The sequence below is a fragment of the Nipponia nippon genome, unplaced genomic scaffold, assembly GCF_047370975.1.
Source record: "Nipponia nippon isolate SJK-2023a ecotype South Korea unplaced genomic scaffold, ASM4737097v1 scaffold_8, whole genome shotgun sequence".
NCBI classification, from domain to species: Eukaryota; Metazoa; Chordata; class Aves; order Pelecaniformes; family Threskiornithidae; genus Nipponia; species Nipponia nippon.
Window position 1 is genome coordinate 31,664,979 of NW_028262402.1, and position 23,276 is coordinate 31,688,254.

General features: G+C 41.1%; 1 long non-coding RNA gene across 1 annotated transcript; it reads left to right on the forward strand.

Annotated features, from left to right (window-relative positions):
* Nucleotides 1-2: 2 nt before the first annotated feature.
* LOC148050554 (uncharacterized) lies at nucleotides 3-21,236 on the forward strand. Its single transcript, XR_015701115.1, has 3 exons — nucleotides 3-137; nucleotides 11,624-11,736; nucleotides 21,046-21,236. It is a non-coding gene; the product is annotated as an uncharacterized LOC148050554 (long non-coding RNA).
* Nucleotides 21,237-23,276: the final 2,040 nt, after the last annotated feature.

Genomic DNA, 23,276 nt, shown 5'->3' on the forward strand with positions numbered 1-23,276 from the left:
CACGCCCGTGAGACGGCGGCGGAGGCAGCTCCCCGCCGCGGCGGGACCCGGGGTCCGGCCGCCCCGCTCTGCCCCTCGGCGCCGGGGCCGGCGGCTCTCCTGGCTGCAGCCCCGAGGGCGCCCTGCTGCGATGCACGGTACGGCTAACTAACTAAGGGTGACGCGCCTGTTAGCAACGGGCCTGGCCTCGTCATGCCAAGCAAAGGCTGAATTTGCCGCTGCCGCGGAGGGAGGGAGGAGAGAGGAGCTGGCCGCCTGAGGTAACCGGTGGTCGTCCCTAGCATCGGAATTGCGTGGCTGCTTGCAGCAGCCCTTGCAGGCCGGTTAAGGTGACAGGATGGAGAAACACGCTTTTTATTTGCACAGCGAGGTGAGGCCCTGTCGTTGGTATGCGGCGCAGCCAAACTCCCACTGACCTCGGCTGAGGATACAAACAAAAGCCTTGATTTTTACAGCAGAGATTCAATTAGGTATACTTCATTCTGTCGTTTAGATTGGCAGTGAATGGTTAAGCTCTTGGAGCAATTCGTCTGCCGGCATAGCCCCCCTGCCTCCGTGTCTCGGGGCTGGCTGGGTGCTGGAGCTGTCGGCTGGCTCCCAGGCAAGCCAAGGGTGCTTCTGGCTGGCAAATCCTTCTCTTGCTTCTGTCAGCAAAGGCAATAGCCACTAAAGATATCCAACGGTTGCTAGCACTGAGTCAGCTCTGCAGCTGTCTAGGAATGGTAGTCAGGCCACTGGCTGTTAAAATGGGGACCATGAGAAGTCTTTGGAATACCTAGTTTAGCTTTGCAATGTTTAGTTTTGTGAGTCTTGCCACTTATTAAATTCTTGGTCCACAGGTGCCCAGGCTCCTTGACGAGACTAGCATAAGGAATGGGGGAGGAGGGAATGGAAATGCCTCCGCAGCTTGGCTGGTATCAGAAGGATAATTAAATATTGATTAGAATAGGGATTCAAACCTGGCTTTCCAATGTGAGTGCCTTAACCACAATTTGGCAAAGTCACTTTCTCCTTTCCTTAGCCCCATGAACATTTAATTATTTATGCAAAGTGGAAAAATGCTGAGAGGGGAAACTGGGAGAGTCTCTCCCAGAACTCCCAGTTGCATTTTCTAGGGCATTTTCAAGGGAGGTGGGAAATCTGGATTCAGATGCTTGCTAACCATGGAAGTTTGCAAACAAAGTTCCCTCCCCCCAAGCAGATGCCTTGGATTATAGGGAAAGAAACACAGACATCATCTATTGTGCAGACCTCCTGTCCCCACTGGGCAGGGTGTGCCAGGCAGGGGATTTGAGAATCCTGAGGAGGAGAAGGATTTGGTTTAGTTTTGTGAATGCCTGCTAGCAGAAAATACAGGCATATCTACAGAAAGCAGTGCAGCAATGAATGCTGGACCCTGAAAGTGATGTATATCTGCCTTATATTGCTTCACTGCCAAGGTGAAGTAGCTTAGTTTCCACCTCGCAGTCAGCTGTAAAGTGCTGCTTGCAGACCTAGCCTGTGTGTTTCATGGTTAAGGACCTCTGCATCAGTTGCAGTGTAAACCTACTCAGAGATGTCTTAAAGACTGCCTTGCAGAAATTTAGGTAGCTGGGAGCTCAAATCACAATTGAACAGAATTTTTAAGGTTTTGGAGGCTCACAAACATTGGACTCGGGAGCCTGTATGACATTTGGATGCCTACTTGCCATTGTGAAATGCAAACTTACTCAGAGCAGGTCTGACTGAAATGGTTTTTAAAGAGTCAAAAACTGCTTGAAATCTCAGTCTTTCCAAAATAATTGGAACAGACTAGCACTGGTAGGAAGATAATAATAGAACATATCTCTGACCCACAGCCCCACTACCCATACTTAGGAAGGACTTTCCGGCTAGGCCTATCTGCAGTAATCAAGGAAAGGTTGAGTCCAAAATCAGTGTACCACTTTGGATAGGCTTAAGTATACAAAAGCTATACAAAAAAGATGTGGACAGGCTGGAGGGGGTCCAGAGAAGGGCCACCAAGATGATCAAAGGTCTGGGAAGCCTGCCGTATGAGGATAGGCTGAGAGAGCTGGGTTTGTTCAGCCTCGAGAAAAGAAGGCTTAGAGGTGATCTCATCACCACGTACCAGTACTTAAAGGGGAGCTACAAAGAAGATGGAGACTCCCTTTTTACAAGGAGTTACATGGTGAGGACAAGGGGTAACGGGTACAAGTTACTCCCAGGGAGATTCCGATAGGACACAAGAGGTAAATTTTTCACAATGAGAACAGTCCATCATTGGAATAATCTCCCCAGGGAAGTGGTTGACTCCACTATGCTGAACACGTTAAAGACTCAGCTGGACATGGTGCTTGGGCCATCTTGTCTAGGCTGTGCTCTTGCCTAGAAAGGTTGGACCAGATGATCCTTGAGGTCTGTTCCAACCTGGTATTCTATGATTCTATGTGTTCTTAGTCCAGATGAAACTGGTATTTGTAAGAGTTCTGTTTGAGAAGGTCTGATACGTATAAACAAGAGCAAATGACCATGAAAATACACATTACTCCACAAGTACTGGAAAAGCAATGCATTTTTTCTGATCAGAAATGCTGTAGGTTAAGCAAAAGCTGCACTACAGCAGCCTTAGTGTTTTTTTTTTTGTTTTAGGTGCACGATATGCATCAAGTTTCCTACTGATGCAATAGTGATGTACAGAGATCTTGAAATCAACTGTGCTTTGTTGAAGATCAGCAGATTGTCAACATTGTTGACTGTTCTTGCTTTTACTTGCATACATGGCAGCCTTTTCCAATGATTGAGAGAATGCGTTGTTCTAGCCTGAAAAAACTAAACCAGAACCTGATCATGAGCGTAAATCAACCGCTCTCTTGCTTCATATTTACCTCAAGCCTATTTATTTCTTGAAAGAAGAGCTAATCTCTGACAAATAGCATTTACTGTTGCTGTCCAAATGCATACAGCGTGGCACACCATCATCATCCTTCCTGTTTACAATAAAAAAATCTGGATTGCTGTTGTCAAGTGAACAGTGGATAGCCTGGTGTACATAAGTTTTGGAGGCTTGCTTTATTTAGCCTTAAACATGAGCAAAGTAGTTACCTGCTTGTGATTCCAGTAGTGAAGTTTATTTGTCATTAAAAAGAAAAGCTTAGTGTAAAAACATTACTGTAACTTTCACAAAAAAATCTAAAGATTACATAAAGGGGTATTTTTAGAACAGCTTATTTGGGCAATATTTCAGTAGTAGTAATATTTTATACCTTTAACAATCAGGCTTAAGACAAGTTCTGAAAGTAAAAAATACTGAAAGTAACTGCTAAATACTTTTTAAAAAATTTTTATAACTAGTACCACATCAGCTTTATCTTGGTGCCAGACATGACAGCAGTAGCAATTATTTGGAGCAGTTGCTCTGTAGAAGGAGTGCTTGAAACATGGAGAAGAGGGCAAAACTCAGTCTAACAAGTTGAGTCTAGACTGCTCACAATTCATAAACTGTAATTACAAATCACCTTTCAATTGATCACAAGATGCTGACCCCAAAGAAACAAAAGACGTGAAGATTGCATTCTGGTGTGACTAGTATTGCCAATAACTAACATCGTTAATACACTAATTACTATGCCAGTTATCTAGTAACTAGTGTTATCTGGTAACTAGTATTTTCTCCATCCTGTGGATTTTAAGCAGATTAAAGCTTGTGCATAGATTCCCTTTTTCAATTACACTACGAGGTTGTGCTGTTCAAGAACAGTATGAGCCCTTGTTAAAAAATGACCTCTTCTTTAGATCCACAAAAGGCAACACTACATGTGAGTATGGCACTTTTTTTGGCACAGCAAATTAAACTGTTAAATGTTAGTTGAAGATGATATTTGACAATTAAGTTGAAGATGCATTTGATTGAGGGTGTACACAGTTTTGGGCATAGTCTGAAACTGGATGTTGGCTCCTTTCAAGCTCCTTTGAACATATGGTTTGCCTTGCACTGTTAATTATTATGTTTGTGACAACAGTGCCTACAAACCAGTTGAGCTAAAAGCTGTACCAACACAGAGGAAGAGGCATCCTGAATTTCAAAGTTATCATGTAAAGAAACAAGAGACACATAGAATAGGGGAAAAGGGTTTAACAGAGAGGCAGCATGAACGGTGCAGTGGCAGCAAGGATCTCCCACACACCTCCACTCTAGTAGAGGTGGTATGTAGGTTAACAAACGTTATAAAATTTTATAAATGTTATAAAAGGAAACAGAAGTGAGGGTGAGTTAAGGAAGCGCGGTGGAGGAGGTGGTATAAAAGCAGGTATGCGTGAAACTGGATTTAAAAGCCTGGGAAGCTGGCATCCCTCAGTCTTTTTTTATTTATTTTTGTGGCTTTCATAGGTGCTTTTACCGGCAAGTTCTTGGCTTGCTATTTTTTTTTCCCAATGCCACACATTGTTTAGGAAAAAGAGTTAACAGAAGTACCACCTGGTATGCTGCTTGACACTAAAACTGGAGCTTTTTCCCCACACAGTACAGAGTGATGGGGTGGCCTTGCTGCCGCTAAGCTTTATCCACTTCCAAGGAAGTCCTTTCTGCTTTAGTTGCTTCTGCAGCTAACAGCTGGAGCCACTGTCCTACTTTGTCAGTACTTTGATTAGTATAAAGGACAGTCATCTGCAAATGGTTTCTGAAATCTTCAGAATCAATGTCTTAAGTATACCATATGTGGAAGCCTGTAAAGCAGATTGGCTACGGAGACATCCCTGAAGCTCCAGGAGAGGTATGAAAAAAATTATACCTTGCCTCGTAATCTTTCCTTGGTTGCACATTTTAAAATAGTACAAAGGAATATTGAAAGGCACCAAAGAAGATAAAAATGAACCTCAGATGCTGTGTTTCATCTTAGCTAGACAAATATAGCATTTCCGCTTTTGGGTTTCCAAAGATACCTCTCACATGAAGTTACCTTTCGGAAGCAAATATAAAGATAAAAATGGATACCCGATCTTAGAGTCAAATTTTATGTGGATTCAGTGGCTATTGTTACCAGCTCATCACTTGAAAGAATTAGTCATTGATATAATTGCTAAATATGAATGTTCTTCTATGGCTTTACTCTCAGGTCAAGAGTGTTGTGATCTAATTTAACTTGTATTTTCCTAAAAGGATCATTTCTTTTATTTTTTATCCAGTCTGTTATTTCAGCTGCAATGATTCTTATCATCCAGTGCAGAAAAATACCCCCTCCACATGAACACCAGTGGTTGTCTTAATTTGGCCTCATGCTTTAATACCAATTTGGCCTGATCAAATCCTAATACAGTGGTTCAAATATGGGATAAAGACACTGAAAAGTCTTCCTTTCAGGAAACCATTCTCAACCGACAGAAGAAAACTATTTGTTGCCCCTGAGAGTGTGGGTTTCATTATGCTCAGTGGAGAGATCAGCTCATTGTGAACCTTTCCAGCTAGTACACAAAAGGGAAGCTGAATGGAGTGAATCATCATAAAAAACCCCTATTCACTCTCTGGTCTCCAAATGTCATGTAAACAAATAGTGTAAGTAAACATACGCATAATTTATATTTTCCTGCAGGCTTATGACTGTTAATAATATGAAGTGGCTTGCCACTAGCAAACTGAAAGAAAAGGTTCAGGAGCACAAGAAATGCTGCAGGATAGGACTAAATATAAGCAAATGGGGGTCTAGAGAATATTTTATAATCTGACAGGCTGGAAAGCTTCTGACACATAACTGGAGGAGAACAGCTGCAGGGAATGGCCTGTGACGCTTTAACGTCCCCAGCTCCATGTATGTCAGAAACAAATACAATTGCAGTCCTGGAGTATGTGGGTTGCTCAGTGCCAAAATGAGTTTCACTCATTACCTGGAGACCTCTCAAGCATGCAGTATGTATCCTCCCATTTCTAAGCAAGAAGGTGAAGAAAGCCGGCAAAGTCCAGTTTTCGGAGCCAGCTGCCAGCTCTCAGCCTCTGGGGCCACCTGGGCGCAGAAGGTGTCTGAGGCATGGCTGATGGCCCTTCAGCTCTGCTGGCAGCCTTCACCCTCCTGCCAGCTGCGCTTCTGCACATCACCAGCTGTGTCCATCGCATCCACAAGAAGCCACAGGAACATACTGAAGTCTTTGCTGCAGCCTGTGCAATTTTTCCAGGCAGCACCAAAAATAAATATGATGGAGGGCTCACATCTGCAGTCACATGAGGTTCAGCTCCCTACATCATTTGATTCAAAATCCACAAGAAACCTTATGCAGGGATGGTGAGGACATAAGTGACAGAGCCTGCCAGAAAGATTTATGTAAAACTCTCTGTCTCTTTTAGGCCAGTAAGTGCTATCTCAGTATTCAGGTGTCATACACACCTGCCTGAGAAGGCACCGATTGAAACTAAATGTAAAGTAACTTAGCCTGAAAGTATGACAAAGTCATCTGCCCCATTCTTAACTGCCCTCCAGTTACTGAGTCTGGGAACCAAGAACTCAGAACTGGACTGAGAATATCATAAAAGGTAATTTAATTTAAAAATCAAGGTGATTGCATTCAGAATAAATTAAAAAAAAAAACAAGCGTAATTCTTGGTCTCAGCTTTCTTCAGCACATTCACCACATTTCCCACACTTAGGAACCGAGCTGTGAACTAGTCAAGCTATTTACTCTCACTAGTCAAGCTACTTACTCCATGTTTTGGAAGGGAAGATAGTAGATGTAGTGGAGATAAAATTTCTATTTCAAAATATTTTAGAGGTGTTGAGATATCAGGGTGATGGGTGACATCTAAAAACCACTGTGCCAGCCTTAATGAGGGAACTATATACATGTTTTTTACCAAAATAAAGCTGTTGCCTTTTTGAACTCAAAGTAGCATTTTGGGTAGACTGTTTGTGAAAATCCTTTCATGAGCACTTGGAGGACTGTGCCTGGGGGGGGCTGATGCAGCACGTGCTGGATCTCCATTACACCCTGTCCCTGTTCGGCGCAATCAGTCCATCATGTCAGTCCAGCACCAGCGCCGGGCTGGGGGGAACCCAGAAGCACTTAGATTAAAGAGCAAAATTCAGCATCGCTTTCATAGGACTTGAGAGTAAGTTTTGTCCTAATTTAATACGTCTCTAGTAAATTATAGACTTGAATACAAGGAGGGTTAATTAACATTTAACCTGAATCTTATGCATGACACAGGCCAAAGAATTTCAGAACAAAAAAATATACTGTGTGGAAGTATATAATGTGAAAAACAATTTCTTGAAACGGTGTTCAGGTTATGCACTAATCACTGTATTCACAAGAGCACGGAAATGATACTTTTTCCAGAAAATGTGCATTGAAGCTTCCAGAGGAGGACATACTGCTCAACACATAATTTCATAATATACGCATTACATGCCTTAAATGACATAACTGATTCTAACTCTTACCTACTAACGGCTGGAAATGCTGAAAGATAATTTTCCTCAACTTATCAATGAATTATAGGTTTTATTCTCATGAGTTACACTCTTATGATGTATTAGTAATCTACAAAGAAGTCATACACACAAAACAAATACATTTGTTTATAATATTATAAAATACATGTTTATAAAACACATAATGTATATAAAACATATAGCATTTAATTTTTATGTGTTGCAAGTTTGGAGAGATTTTCTGGAATTACACTAAAATTATAAGAAGAACATCAATTAAGGGGAACTGTTTGAATTCTAAACCTGTTTCACCATCTGCTTTGACAATATGAAGTGTCTGAATATTTGAAAGAAAGAAAGACAATTACAATATCCTTAATAAACATGCTTTGGGAATAATATTAAGACTAACTCAAGTCATTCAGCCCTTGCTAATAAAATTTAATTCATAGTTCTATGATTTGTCAGATTCTTTATGAATCTTTGTTTTGTCTTTGAGAACAGTAAGTATAATTGGAATCACTGCCTGTCTCATGTTTTGCTTAGTTTACAAGCCTTGTGCTTCTTTGATACTGGGTTTCTCTGGCTAGGTTTGATGAGGCAGACAAAAGACCTTGATCTCTGTCCCAAAACTAATTTGCAACTTACAGCCTCTCTGGTGTTCACAGTTGAGAAGAGACTGTCAATCATATGTAAGTATAGGATGGTGATAACTTCGAAGCTGAAAATTTTGGCAGGGAAAAAGTGACTATAATGACTCTCTGAAACCCGTATGTTAACAATGAAAGAATTCTGTGTGTCGTCTCATTTACTCTGCAGGTGAATTATATGTTTTCCACCAATACCATACGATAATGGTTGCAAAGATTTTGAGAAGTATCACCAAAGAAGCCTGTTTATTTCTGAGGGTCAGAAGAAAAAAGTTCTTTTCAGTCATGGGATTCTTGGTAGCATTCCTGAGACTATTTTGGTATATGCATGGGTGAAAAGCATGACTGGGGGATATGTATTATTATGGTGATATTGCAAGAGTTTGAGCTTTCAACAATCTTACCAAAAGGAAGAAAACTTGAAGGTGGGTGTCATTCAGTAAGTCTGCTTGACACACAAGCTTTTTTTAGTCTGTGATTCTCTTTCAACAATATTTGATGATTTGCCTTTTTGACAGAGGACCTGGTTAACTCACTTCTCAAGAGCAGTAGATATTTCCTGTTGGACTTCACTGCTCGTGTAGAGTGGGGACCAGCTTTATATGTTGTAGATAAGACCCAGTGCCCCCAGGTTTTTGAATAGGTGAGCAGTCCCAGAGATATAATTTCAGCTTGGGGGAAGTTTTCTCTTCTTCCCACAGGCTCCATTTTAAGGATTCAGTCGTCAAAGTAGGCTACAGAAGCGTATTTTGTAGGGGATCTGGGATGCTTTGAGAAATCCCTGGCACTCCTCTGCATGCTTTGAACAAATTGATGCAGTCGTATCTGAAAGGGATGCGTTAGATGCAGCTGCGTGCAAGAGGGATTTTTTAGCTTTTTTATGATCTGAATACATGTGAAAATGATCCTTGAGAATTTAATATTTTTCATAGACACTTTACTTAACGGACGTGTTGTTTCACTTGTCAGAGCTCATAAGAGAACTTGCTGTTTGTGGGGATGATGTGAGTGAGGAGGTGTTGGGAAGGCACACTCATCTTCTCTGAATAGTGGTTTGTTGCTGCCCGTTTGTCCCGTTGGATCCTGCTGGAATCAGGACTTTTGAGGGAAGAGGTGACTTAGCTCACTATGTGGCAACGATGGGTTGATTTTAAAGCTTGGCACTAGGAAATGACATCACAGACAATATTTCTAGATCACAGCCAAATACGCAGTTGAATATGTTCAGGTTTGCAGCCACAATCAATAGCAACTTGTGAAAAACCTTCAGTGGGAAGGAAGGGCACTATTTTTGCGTACATACTGTCTGTGGGGATGGTAAATCTTTGAGAAAATGAATCTTGGTAAGTCCTTGAGTTTTTGCTGTTCATGAAATGCAAGCAAAATTCAATAAAGTTTTTAGGCTATGTGTTTACAGTGCAATACACTGCACAGAGTTAGAGATGCTGAGTTTGCCATATACTGGAGATTGTACAGAAAGATAGAGACATTAGGTCATGTGTCACTAGCTTGAGGATCTTTGCACAGTATCGTGCGGAGTCAACATACTGAAAAGGGAAGTCAGGCAGAGTTCCAGTATGCGAATTCAAAACAGTGAACCTGAAGACTCTTGCTCAGGTGCTGCCTAAATTCCAAAGGCCCCTTGCAGTCTTACTTGAAAGCTCCCAAGCTGCACGCCTGCTTACAAGCAGGATATTTGCTTTGTAAGAGGGAGTGTTTGGTTCCCTCTCCTCCTCCATTCAAAGCTGTTTCTGTGTTTTACATTAAACAGTCACTTGATAAAATGCAGGACTAAAGACAAAAGTGCACAACCTTCCAAGTAAAAGCTTACACTGATATAATGGTCTGTGCAGCTGCATGACCTCAAAGTTCATAGCACTTTTTCCTTCTGTAGTTAACCATAACAAATGTTAACACAATGCAAATCTACCCTGATATAAAAATAAGGACTAGCATTTCAACTTGAAGCTGGCAGAGTAATCAAGTAGTTTTTATTTTATTAAACTGAGCTGACCAAAGATCTAGAAAAAAAAATCTAATAAAAAGGCAAAAGGCACAGAAGGTAAGATTTTATTTTATATGAATGAAATACACAGCGAAGCAAAGCAATGCTGATAATTTAATTTACTGAGGACCACTGTGTAGGTCACTCATGGTTTAATCTTCACTTACTAATCATAAGTTCACTGGCATTGCCTCTGTGTCCCTCATGATTATATCATAATATCTGCTAAATTAATTTCCCATCCTTCTCTATTTTAAAGTTAATCCCCTATCTATAGAAACCATGTTTATATTACACACACACACACAGAGTTCTTACTTCTTTTAAATATACAGCATGTGTATTTATATAATCAAGTAAAACTTAAGACTTACAAATCCTGAAAGAACTCAAGCTGGTTTACAACATTGCCTTAAACTATTAGAACCATACAGTAAACGTCATGCTAACTAATCAGGAGCTAAAAGTAATGTACTCTAAAAGACTACCATTGAGAGAGCAAATTACCTTAATCTGTAATGCTTTAGTTCAGTGCTAACTTGAATAACAATCGGCACAAATCTAAAGGCAGTACTATGTCCGGGGTACATATTAATAGCTACAGATCCCATGCTAGCTGCTGGAAATAGGCAATAGCTGTCATGGCAACTCTGTAACTTCTAATTTATTATTAAATGTTTATATTGCAGTGGCATACAGAGACTCAGGCAATGCAAAGACACTGCCTTTTCAGATGTCTCTAGATATTTACCTTCCAAGGGGAGAGAAGGTGCACAAGTGCTGTGTGAATATAGTGCCAGTATTGAACTGATTTTTAATTGCTATAAGCATAAAGATATCAACAAATAGATAAAAATAAAATATATTTTGCACTGAAGCAGTATTATTGTACTGCAGGTATCGTAAGACAGCAAAGCTTTGAAATCAGGTTTAGCTTATGCAAAGTTTGTACATATTTATTCCAGCAAGAGTTATAATCAATTGGTTGTGTCAAAATTAAGTCCTGATATAGTGAGTCACAGCTCTGGAAAACTGAGATTTACAGCTCTGAATGTCTACTTACATCTGTGGTGAATTTGTTCTGTTGCTCTTATGTTATCTTGCAAATAATGACTGTCACATCCTGAGAACTTATCATTGTACCATTAGTTCAGCGTGGGATCACCCACGTCCGCCATAACACAGAAATATCCACAAAATAAATGCTTATCATAATAATTCAAAACAGAAGTGTTTGCTGGTGCTTTATTGCCATAATATATATTCACTTTTTCATCTGTTCTCTTTCCATAAACAATGACACTTTGATAATACCTTCATTTCCTCCTTGCCTTTATCTTTTCTGTACATTGGATTTTTTTATAAAATAAGCACCACAGATGTGTGTGGGACAATTCTTTCATTAATGGATGCGAATTGAATAAAAGACTGTACAAAAAAAAAGATTTCAAAACTCGCTGCCTGTAGACAAAATTCAAAACTGAGTTTTACGAAGTCCTCCATAACATTTTACCATTTCCTTCCATGTTTGAGTTCACATCTCTCTGATGAGCACCCCTGTGTTTCTCTAGCACAAAAAGGATCTGTCTCCTCTAGAACTGGGCAACGCTTTGAATTCAGAAGCGGGCTTTTGGAGGCCTGGTCTTTTCTCCCCTATGGAAAGAAGAAAAAGTCACTGGAAAAGGTATAAAGAGCTTTCCTGATGTGTTTCCTCTCATAACTTTCTGTTGGTTTTAATGGGATGGGAACTTGAAGGAAGGTAAAGAATGGAGCTGATGTTTTCCAAGCAGCACAGGAACAGAATGGGTGACAGGAGTTACTGACTGGGAAGCTACTCCAAGGGATGGAAGAAGATACTAGGAAGGTTAGCCAAATTTTCTGCTCTAATTGGACAAAAGAGCAGGTAGAGGCTGTGGATTTTAGACTTGGACTGAGAAGGATACTCCATACTCCTTGTCTCCTGAGGACTAACTGGCCGTCCAACAGAAGGAGCTAAGTCTGAACAGGATAATTATTTGGAGTTACTGAGCTCTCATGTTCATATTCTTCAGTCAGTAAAATTCCTATTGTGATTCACAAGCTGAAGTCTATTTACACAGTACATACACAGTATTTGAGATACGGCCTCACCAGTGCTGAGTACAGGGGGACGATCACTTCCCTGGTCCTGCTGGCCACGCTATTTCTGATGCAAGCTAGGATGCTATTGGCCTTCTTGGCCACCTGAGCACGCTGCTGGCTCATACTCAGCCGGCTGTCAACCAACACCCCCAGGTCCTTTTCCGCTGGGCAGCTCTCCAGCCACTCCTCCCCCAGCCTGTAGCGTTGCATGGGGTTGTTGTGACCCAAGTGCAGGACCCAGCACTGAGCCTTGTTGAATCTCATACAGTTGGCCTTGGCCCATTGATCCAGCCTGTCCAGGTTCCTCTGTAGGGCCTTCCTACCCTCCAGCAGATCAACACTTCCACCCAACTTGGTGTCATCTGCAAACTTACTGAGGGTGCACTCGATGCCCTCGTCCAGATCATTGATAAAGATACTGAACAGAACTGGCCCCAGTACTGAGCCCTGGGGAACACCACTTGTGACCAGCCGCCAACTGGATTTGACTCTATTCACCACAACTCTTTGGGCCTGCCCATCCAGCCATTTTTTTGCCAGCAAAGAGTACACTTATCCAAGCCATGAGCAGCCAGTTTCTCCAGGAGAATGCTGTGGGAAATGGTGTCAAAGGCCTTACTAAAGCCCAGGTAGGCAACATCCACAGCCTTTCCCTCATCCACTAAGTGGGTCACCTTGTCATAGAAGGAGATCAGGTCAGTCAAGCAGGACCTGCCTTTCATAAACCCATGCTGACTGGGCCTGATCACCTGGTTGTTCTTTACATGCCGTGTGGTGGCACTCAAGATGATCTGCTGCATAAACTTCCCCAGCACTGAGGTCAGACTGACAGGCCTTTACACCCAGGGCTCATAATCTGATACAAAAATGGTTGGTGTTTTAGATCAGTGCACAGCCATGCTGACAGAATTTGAATTACACTTCTGTATAAGAATCAGTTCCTATGTATCTGACTGCAGGACAAGTGGCACGGACTGTAATTGCTAAGGAAAAGGTAGCCACCTTGTCTCAGTTCTGTCATGTACCTATATAAATAAATAATGCTGGGGAGGAAGCTGGAACTCCCAGATAACCTAAGAAGTCAATGAAAGGCCAAGAAGAAACCGTCTTGTTATGCATTTGTATTTTTCTAATAGGAAAGAAAAAGTAACAGCAGACAGCAATTTTGTGGAATTTTGTTCATAAAGATTTATTCTCGAAAGTTTAACCAGAAAGACAGTGGAGCTTAAAAGCCCTTTTCCAGTGGACAAACATCACACAATCCTTTGCCTATTCTTGTAAATGTGATTGTTAGTTTGCATGTGAGATCTCTGTTGGTTATAATTCAGGGAGAAAATTATGAAATTAGTTCTCTTAGTTTTCATTTCTCTGTTCCATGCCATACCCTTCTCACTTAGCACATAAGTATTGTTTTTGATCAACTGCAGAAGAGATAGAGCTGAGTTTTAGCAAGAGGCCTCTGAATAGTGTCAAACTGGCACGTTAAGCAGCTGTGCCAGAAAACTGCAGATAAGCGTTTTGACAAGAAAACAATCAAATTACTCCTGCAATGGACAAAGCTGATGTGAACAAAACTTAGTTAATGGTTGACAATATCAATTCTTAACCCTCATGGTTTTTTGTCTTGGAAATACCACTGGGAAGGCAAAAGGCATTGGGAGAGAGGGATTAAAATAAGGTGTTAGCTATTATGGCCTAAATGGTTTCCTCACTGGAGATGAGTGACCTGTTTCTATTTCACTTAACTGCTTTACTGTAAAAATGAAGGCAGTATTTGCAGAGAGGTTTACCGTAGCTCTTTAAAATTTTATGACTGCCTATGCATTCCTTGTTATGCATTCCCAGGATTAATGGATCAGCCATGGGGATGTTCTTGGCATTTCATAGCCTGACCTTTTGACTGTTATGATTGTGTAAGAATAAAGAAAAATTGTAATAACATAACATATTGGCATGTTTTGCCTAAGTGTTACTTCCATTATTCTTCATTTTTTATTCCACTGAAAAATTGAATGTGAAACTGACTGCTCAGGGGATATTCCTAGCAGTCAACCACTCAGCGGACTTTGGCTCTTCAGTTACTGTAGAGTGTGGAGCTTTCTGCTGATAATTTACTGGTTTTACTTTCACTGAATACAGAGAAACAGTATAACATTTGCAGATACCTGGCCACTAATTCATTCTAATATCCTGGTTCTTACACCACTACTATTCATGGTAACCATGAGTCCCTGATTTATGAAGCATTATAATACTTCATTTCAAAGCCTGTGGCTTTACATAAAACCTTATTATTTTTTATTTCATGTTCATACATACAAAATCCTGAAATTCCTATAGGGTGATAGAACTTAAAATGTGCCACTCTTTGCCTTAGTTCATGTGTTGATTGTAGCCACTGGATAGCCCTTACTCCGCTTGTTTGGTAAAGCACATTTATCTTGACTGTAACTCTACTCTGTTTCTTCAAAGCGGTCAGTGTTTCCAGCAGTCTTCTGCTTTTATTTTGTTGCACAGACTGAAATTAACAGACTGAAAACAGAGTTACAAGTTCCAAAAAAAGGAAAATGTGAAAGCAGTAACTACTCATTTGTCCAAGGTTTTACTTTCCTTTTTTCTGTAAGAGCCCACCTACTTTTACTTTTGTAGGTATAATGACCTTTCCAGCTTTTTACTCCTAGACCTATGGAGCAGGTTGAGACCTAAGGGGAAGACCAAGCATCCTAACTTGTTTCCCCAGTTTACAGAGGTGTTAACGAAGTCTGAGCTGTGGAGTCTTCCTTACCAGTAGTGATGCAGACCCAATAAGAACCCAGCTTAGGCAGCAGACTGAGCTTACAGGGCTTGGCAATGTAAGCAAAAAACGGAAAAACAGCTGAAACAGAACCCAAAGTAAAAACTGAACAGCGGTGACAGTTTCTAAGACAGTGTCATCTGAGGCAAATTTAACAGAAAGCTCTTCACTGACCATAAAAAATTACAGTGTGTCAAAGGCAGAGACAGTAGCCTGCCAGATTGTCTTGGCAGAGAAGAAGGAGAGAGTGTATATCACACAAGTGCTCTTCTGCCAGCACCACACTGAAGCTCGTTCAAAAAATTACTAAGAATCATCCCAACGGTTGCAGTGCATGTTTTCGTGCTGTCAAAACTCAGATCTAGAAAAGAGAGAGTTACATTTCCAAAACAAATCTCCAAAATCAGATTTTTAAATACATTCTAGTCCAGAGGTGTCCTGACATTCAGTGAGAGCGAGATTCCCGATGTTCCACTGAATTATGTTCTGGATTCAAACACTGTCCTTATTTTAGAGAAACATGTTATTTTTCTTCTATTCACGGATCCTTCTTTTTTACTTCACATCTCTTCAGAGCTTTTTTTTTTTTTCAGACCATCAGGCAACCAAACCCTTTGCCTTCTCCCTGTTGTGATGCTGTGCCAGCGCGTCAGTACTTTGTTATTAAAATTTTGTTTGCCTCTGTGAACCATTCCCAGCATGGTTTCAAGAAGGGAAGGGCAGTTGTGACCAGGGTCTGAAGATCCGCAGCTCAGGGAACACGGGGTAAAGAAGTGTTCGTGGTGTTGTGCAGAAACCCTGCGTTCTTCTGCCACAGTTTTGTCCATCAAGCACAAGTCAACTTTGAAAGACTGTTTTTGTTTTGTTTCTGTGAGACCAGTGTCAAAGGTGGTGTTAGAATTTGAAACACTGGAGTTTCGGTTCTCCCTTTGGATTTCCCACTCTATCTTTTCATTAAAAAGAGCTCCATAACGCCAGACATTCACCAAGCCATTTTAGATAGCAGAAGTTTTATAAAAAACATTCAAACAGAAGGAGTTCAGTGAGAAGCAAGAATACACTTGCTAAATATTTGTGTAATTAATGTAAACTTAGGACACCCAAATTTGCTGACAAGCTGATTTAGCTTCCAGTAGAGGATATAATCTCTACCAACTGGGTATACCTGCAGCAAAATTCATTTATATGAAGCAAAATAACCATAGCTCATACGCACTCAGAAATTTTGTACTTATTCAGACGGGCCTTTGTGTACCTAACTTGCATTCTCTGGCACTAATGTTAATATTTAGAAGTGAATTAAATGCATGTTGTTATTTGAAAATGAAGAGATTATTGGTGAAAAACAGCGTGAACAGCACAGGCCTTTTCCAGGTCCAAAACTACTTGCTTTGGCTTGTAGACAAGGAAAGGCTAAACTGGTGAAAGAAAAATTGGGCTAAATGTGAGAACAGGTTTGGTTTTTTTTTTACTTTAAATGTATCATTAAGCATTCATAGAACAGGAACTTGCCAAAAAAGCACTGAGTGGACTGTTTCCCATTGCCACTGCAGCGTACAGCCCGTTTGCAGCTTTTGTCCTTAAGAAGAATGGAGGCGGTCAAGAAGTTTATCTGTCACATAACGCTGTTTTCCTTTTTAGCTTCAAGTGTGATTCATCCAATCATATACCCAAAAAATTGCTCTGGGTTAGTCCGTAGGATCATGAATAACTTGGCTAAACTCCTACTAACCTACTATATGAATGCATGCAAAACTTGCCTATAAATTTTCTGTAGCAGACGCTTCTTTGTTCAGTTTTATGCCTTGCTTTCCTCCATAAAACCTGGGGTTTAATGTGACTTGCTGACCTCTGAGGGAGTTGAATTCGGGCCTTTGAAAAATGGCAAAGTGAGCTGGAGCCACAGAGGGGTGCGGCCACACGACAACTTCTGCTCAGGCAGCTTGGGAGCCTGTAACCTCGGGCAGAAGGGGAAGGCAAACAGCAAGAGCCAGTGACCCTGCAAACTGCCACAGCAAGATTTGCCGGAGTCCCTCTAGCGCATCCCCTAATGGTGTTTACGTACCTTCAGCTGACACAGGTTGATTAGTGCAATATTTAAAAATACTTTTAAAGCCTATTCCAGCCTCAAATTATCATCGTTTTAAGCTTTGTGCAGACTTCAGGGAAGTGACTTCTTATGTTCAGATCATGTTTTCAAACATTTTTGGAACTCTTGTAACCATTTTTTTCGTTCCTTTGAAAGTCTGAATTTCTCCAGCAATGCGCAGCTTCTGCAAATTCAGAAAGTATCTGGAATAAGATGGCCACACATTTTAAAAACATATAGGGGCCATGCAAAAGGGTGAGAGCCCTTCTGGTTCCACCCGAGGAGCGAGACAAGCTGCGGAGAACGTACCGCCTGCCCCCGCAGCCTGTGCGCAGCGCTGGGGAGGAGCATCGTGTTAGGTCAACAGACCTAAGTGCTTGTGCCACGCACAGTGTAACAGCAGCCCAAATCCACACCTCAATGTATTAACGTTGAAGCTGCCTTCCTCTGTGAAGGAGAGGCTGAGAAACGGGTATGCTCAACCACTGAAGTTAGAGCTGCAGCTGGGGTTCGGGTAAGCATGGTCTACCATTGGCCAAAAGGCTGTAATTACTTTTGACAGCGGTAGGGACTGCTGGGCTAGATTGCAGTCTGGTGTGGAAGCAGCACTGGTCCAAGTTGCAGGAGAGTGCTAGAAAGTGGGTTGCATTTAGGATTGGACAGGAATGATCTGGTTAGCTAAGATGAGCTCTGAGCTGTGCAGGGGATGCAGTGCTTAGAATAGTTTGAGGGATGGCAGGGATCACTAGGCAAAGTCTGTGATTTGGAACAGGGCTAATGGATGACCTGCAAACCTCAATTACAGCTTAGTAAACAAAGGACCACTTGATCCTGGTTCAGGGATAACTACATTTGGATTTCTGCCTGGCAGCAGCCATTGGATGCCTGAGACTATGATTAATATTTGGTTCAGGATTTGCCTATGCAAGAAGCTGAGTTTAAGGCTGAGTGCAGATTGGGGCATTACTCTGTGATAAGACCTTCCACATGGTTAGTGGGTCTAGGGCTTCAAGTCATTACTGGGCTATGACTAAAATTGAGATTAGGTTTGAGGTTAAGGTTTGTCATAAAGAAGGCTGACAAACAAGGCAGAGACAGAAACGGTGGCTGAGGTAAATAAAGAGCTGGCTAACTTTAACTTTGAATCTAAATTTGGGGCCCAAGGGTTAACTATGAATAGTGCTGGGTCTGGAAGGGGTTCCCGAAGCTAATGTAAGGCTGGTGATAATAGGGCCCAGATGGCAATCCTTTATGCTTCTGCATAAAGGGATCGCTTAACACTGCATAAATGTCAGATTTGGGTTAAACAACTATGATATGATCTAAGCAATGCAGAGGCTGTTGTCTGGGCTAAGATTTGTGTTAAGATTTGGTGCTTACTGCAGCCTTCAAGCTACTCTCAGAGCTGGGATCCAAAAAGCTTCAGACAAATGCTGACAAACTAGAGTTATTCCTAGAAAATGAAGGGCTGCTTGAGTAGCCTTAGGTTTGTAGTTGAAAAGCCTTAAGACTGTTAAAACCTGAAATGGGAGTATGCTATGTCTGATTCCGGTTCTAACTGTTCAGCTAGGCTTATGTGGCTGGACCAAAACAGTTCCCACACAGTGCCATGGCAGATGCTGGCCGGTCTCTCACAGCTGGTTTTAGAGGTGGGGCTTGCAGGAGTCAATGCGTAAAAGTTAACATGAGAATTAGACTGAGCTGAAGTATGGCTGGTAACTCATTGTCTTCCACCTTGAACGCTCAGACTCCTGACTAAGAAATCCGCCTATGATTTCTGTGGGTCAATTAGAAGTTGACCCTAGGGAGACATTTTCTATGGAAAGTTCTTTCTGCATGACAAAAAATGGGAAGAGTGGCAGGGACTCCTTAAATGAACGTAATCAATCATTTCTGATCTTCAGGAAGTCAAACAATGAGAATGTCTCAGCAGTTTATCAGAAAGCACTTTTTTCCATTCTAATTTTACTATATTATTACCTTGGTAATACCTTGATATTACCCTGGTATTACTAAGGTAATCATATAGTATAATTAGATAAATTATGGTTAAATATGAATGTTTTCAAGTTTATGAGCTGAAGATTGTATTGTATGAAAATGCTATTTAAAAATTAGGAAAAGTACAGTTCTCATGCAGGGTTGCAAAAAATATTTTAAAAGACAGCGTTAGCATTGGAGAAACTATCTGTATATTTCAGCCATGAGATTTTCACAGTTATTGTGAACATCTGCTTTCATAAAGCAGCACTGGTTCCTGTTCTAAAGTGCTGGCATAACATTTTTCTTTGTTTCTTGTCCTGTTTGCCTGTCCTCATCCCTTCCCCTTTCTCTCTTTCCCTTCTCAATACCTATTTTTATTTCACTTCATCTCATTCTTTTGTTTCTAAAAGCACTTCTCCATTAAATTTCAATTTGAAGCATTCCCCAAAATGCCGTTAAAAAACACTTCCACAAAACTGTTATAATGCATAAATACCTCATAAAAAAGTGGCCACACACTCTACATCTTTTTGTCCCTCAAAACCTGTACTGTTTGCTGTGTGAGATTCCAGGAGCTTATTAATCTTTAGATGCCAGTCTTGCAATAGCTCTTTAAGTCCTGTTCAGCTATGAACACGTTTTGCTTGCGGCCATCCACATACGTAAAGGAGGTTAAATGGATGCTGCAGGTTTCTGTCCCTTGGAACGGGGAGATGCCTCATATCCTGTGTAAATCAGAAGGGAAGCATCCTGTTGGCCAGATATGGGACAAGGGATATCAGGGCTCACAGCTGTTGTCTGTAGAGCAGTGGTCTCCAAATTGGGGTTCCTGCACAAGACAATCCAGTGGGGTACAGGAAGAAAGTATTTTTTTACCATTAAAAAATAAAATAAAATTTTAAAGTAGTGTTTATTTTATCTTTATGTCATCCTTTTTAAATTTATATTTATTTTGTGTGTGTTTTATTATGTACATAACAGTAGTACAGTAGTATATGTATATAATCTATAAATAAATATATGTATATTGGAGTGCATACTCAAAAATTTTGTACTTACGTGTGATGAAAAAAAGTTCAGAGACTGCTGCTCTAGAGCATCTAGATCACCGTGAGCACTATGTAGCCATTGCATCTATCATGAATAAAATACACGTATAGTTCTCTACTTAGGCCTCTATCTGTGGCATGAAAGAGAAATCGTATCAGCCATTGTAAAAACAAGTATCTCCTTTCCCTTATAAAAATAGGCTAAATCAACTTACAGCTGTGCCTGGTTGTGCAGCGCTTGCTCATCCTTTGCAATTAAGATACAGTGGAAGCTGAGGGCAGGATGTTTGCACTCCTGCTGTCTCATAAGGATTTCATGTCACAAAACACACATGGGGCCTGTTTAATTGTTTTTGGTATTCAGCTTATAAATGGCTGAACCTGTGATCTGGGCTCACAAACAGAAGGAAGCATGGAATGTGCACGGACAGTTTGCCATCTTTTCTTTATGTAAACTGAAAGAGCTAGGGATGTGTTACTTGGCAACCTCACCCAATTTGAGCATTGAAAATTATCTTTTCCAACTCAATATATGTTATTCTTACAGGTTACTTTGTTTTGTTTTGGTTTTTTTTCTTTTCAATTGTCATCAATTTTTTTTTCTTCTGAAGGTCGTATATTCAGCACACACTAGCAATAGTGCCAATAATTACATCTATTGCTACAAAATTATGCCCTTCATAATAAACAACAACTGTATTAAAAATAATAATCACAGCCATCACAACAGCAGTACTTAGGGAGGACAAATGCAGAAGGTCTAATCCTGTACCGCTAAAAGAGCTTCACTCACCGCTGGAAACTGCCTGGAAGGAACCAAAATGGGAGGACTGACACAACTGGGGGCGTGCAAGAAGTACTCAGCAGGAGCACAGACCTCAAGGGTAGTGAATACACCAAATTATAATTTGGTATCAGCAGTAGGTCCGAAATACAGTGTCATTCTCTTCTCTACAGGTACAGAAGAAAGCCAGCCTTTCTGTTCCCCTCCGTTTACTTAGTCACCACCAGTGCTAAGAGCTCCACAACCTCTTTTGAAGGGAGAGACACACGAGGATGCTCAGAGCAGGCTCTGCCCCTCCGGAGAACTGCCAGGCTTTAGTTTTGCAGTAGTTTGGCATAAATAAGCATTGCCATCTGATGGCGGAGCCTTGGTACTGCACAGCAGCTCCCTGCCAGTGGAAAGTTGATGTTAAAGCAAGTGGCTTTTTCTTAAAGGAAGTGTCTGTGACTGAACACCAGATTTCATTTTTTCTGACACCATTTTATGATGATTTTCTCATGATGAAAATCCTGTTTTCCTGAACTGAGCAGGGTTTAAGCAGCAGGAAAGGGATCGCTTTAATATTTGCAACATTAAAAACCCTTTTCATCCCTGATCACTGTGTTTCTAGCTTTTCCTTAGAGACGGGATGCTGGAAAATTTTGCTCTGCTTTTGCTTTGTCCTTCTCTGGGCTTTCTGTGGTGTCACTCATAGCCATTCAGACAAGCACAGGGTGGTAGGCAGTGAAACCTCTCTGAGTGCACGTACTGTGATTTTGGATGTTTGGCATTTCCAGGTGCCATGCTATTGTTTCAGGTGGGAGCGTGTCTTGTGCTTGGACAGACACTCTTTATAAAGACCTTAGTGCTGTATTTCAGCTGCCAAGAGTGGTGGTTTCATTCTCCACTATGCAATGCTGACAGTGGTTTGTATAACTGTGTCTCAGCCTCGCCACTGTAAAGCTGATTTTCCAATGCTGCCAGGCTTATGGATTGGCACGGGAAGCCTGCCCTTCCATTCAGAACTCTGCTCCCACTTACAGATCAATAATCATCAGAGGAGACATACTGATGATCTTGGTGCTACTGCTAAACAGAGCCAGATCGAAACAGCATTGGATTTGGGACTTGGAAAAGGGAAAAGTTTGATTACTACTAAATTATTTTAGGAAGAGAAAAATAAGTAGCTTGCAATTCTATGTCATATTCTGTGCTGGGATATCAAAGTGCTTTACTAACTGATTATCTTCACAGCCTATCCTATGAGTGAGGCAACTCTGATGTATTGCATTTCTCTGAAAGCAACAGCAAAGACCATGCAAATAATTTAACTTTTGTAGCACACAGCTTTTCAATTCCTTGATTTGGAAGATGGCGCTCACAACTTTGTACCTTACCAATTTCCTACTGGGAAGACATGAGGTATTGAGATTATTTCTCCAGTAGCGTGGAAAACACTGTTAATTAGCCCATGCAGAGCTCCATGCTACTAGCAAGATTTAACATAGCAAGTATAAAACCAATGCATATATATTTCTTTATGGTAGTGCAGACGCACATATGCAAAGCCCACAGTCATTTGAAAACTGGAACATACCTCAGTCACTTGACCCTTCTAGAACATGACCCTTAGGTTTAGTATCCTTTGTCATGCATGGACTTACTGTTATAAGAGCTCTCACTGTCTTAATTTGTCACCTGGAAAGCACCATCTCACCTTTGTAAAAAGATATTACATTTAGAAGGGAGCAGTGCTGTCTATAAATGCTGGATATCTGCTCATGTCTTATTCAGCATACTGTACTGTATTCTGTAATAATGGCTTTCCAGAGAGTGAAAACAGAGGTGTAGGACTTCTGTTCTCATTCGTATGCACAAACATTTGACTTAAGTGGAGATACAATCCAAATCTGTTCAATGAACCTTTTGCCTGAGCCTACTGCAGCCTGCTCCTAAGTATCGTATCTGAGTATTTTCTGTAAAGCACAACAGCCCTACTAGACCATGGCTGTTTTCTTTTTGGTTTTGTAAGTTGTTCCCCTCTATTTATCTCATGTCACTAGTGAAATGCATGACTTCTTCTCCCCCAGGTTTTCTGAGGTGTTTTTGCTTCACAGAGACCAGACTGCAATCATCATCATAGGCAATGAGCAGTGCAACTGAAATTATGCAAAACAGGGAAAACAGACTGAGCACCTACTGGCAAGACAGACCTTTGAATACTATGTTTCAATACATCCAGTCCAGCCTTGCATACAAAGAAAATCCATCTTCATTATGGCCTCTACTCAAAACGCTGAAGTTTTCCTCCACCATTACTCTGTAACATACCTGTTCCAGCATACTGCAAACTGAACCTTCCTCTTACCAGAGGTCATGCACACCATATCACGTGAAGATGGGTACAAAACAGGGAATCGGTCAG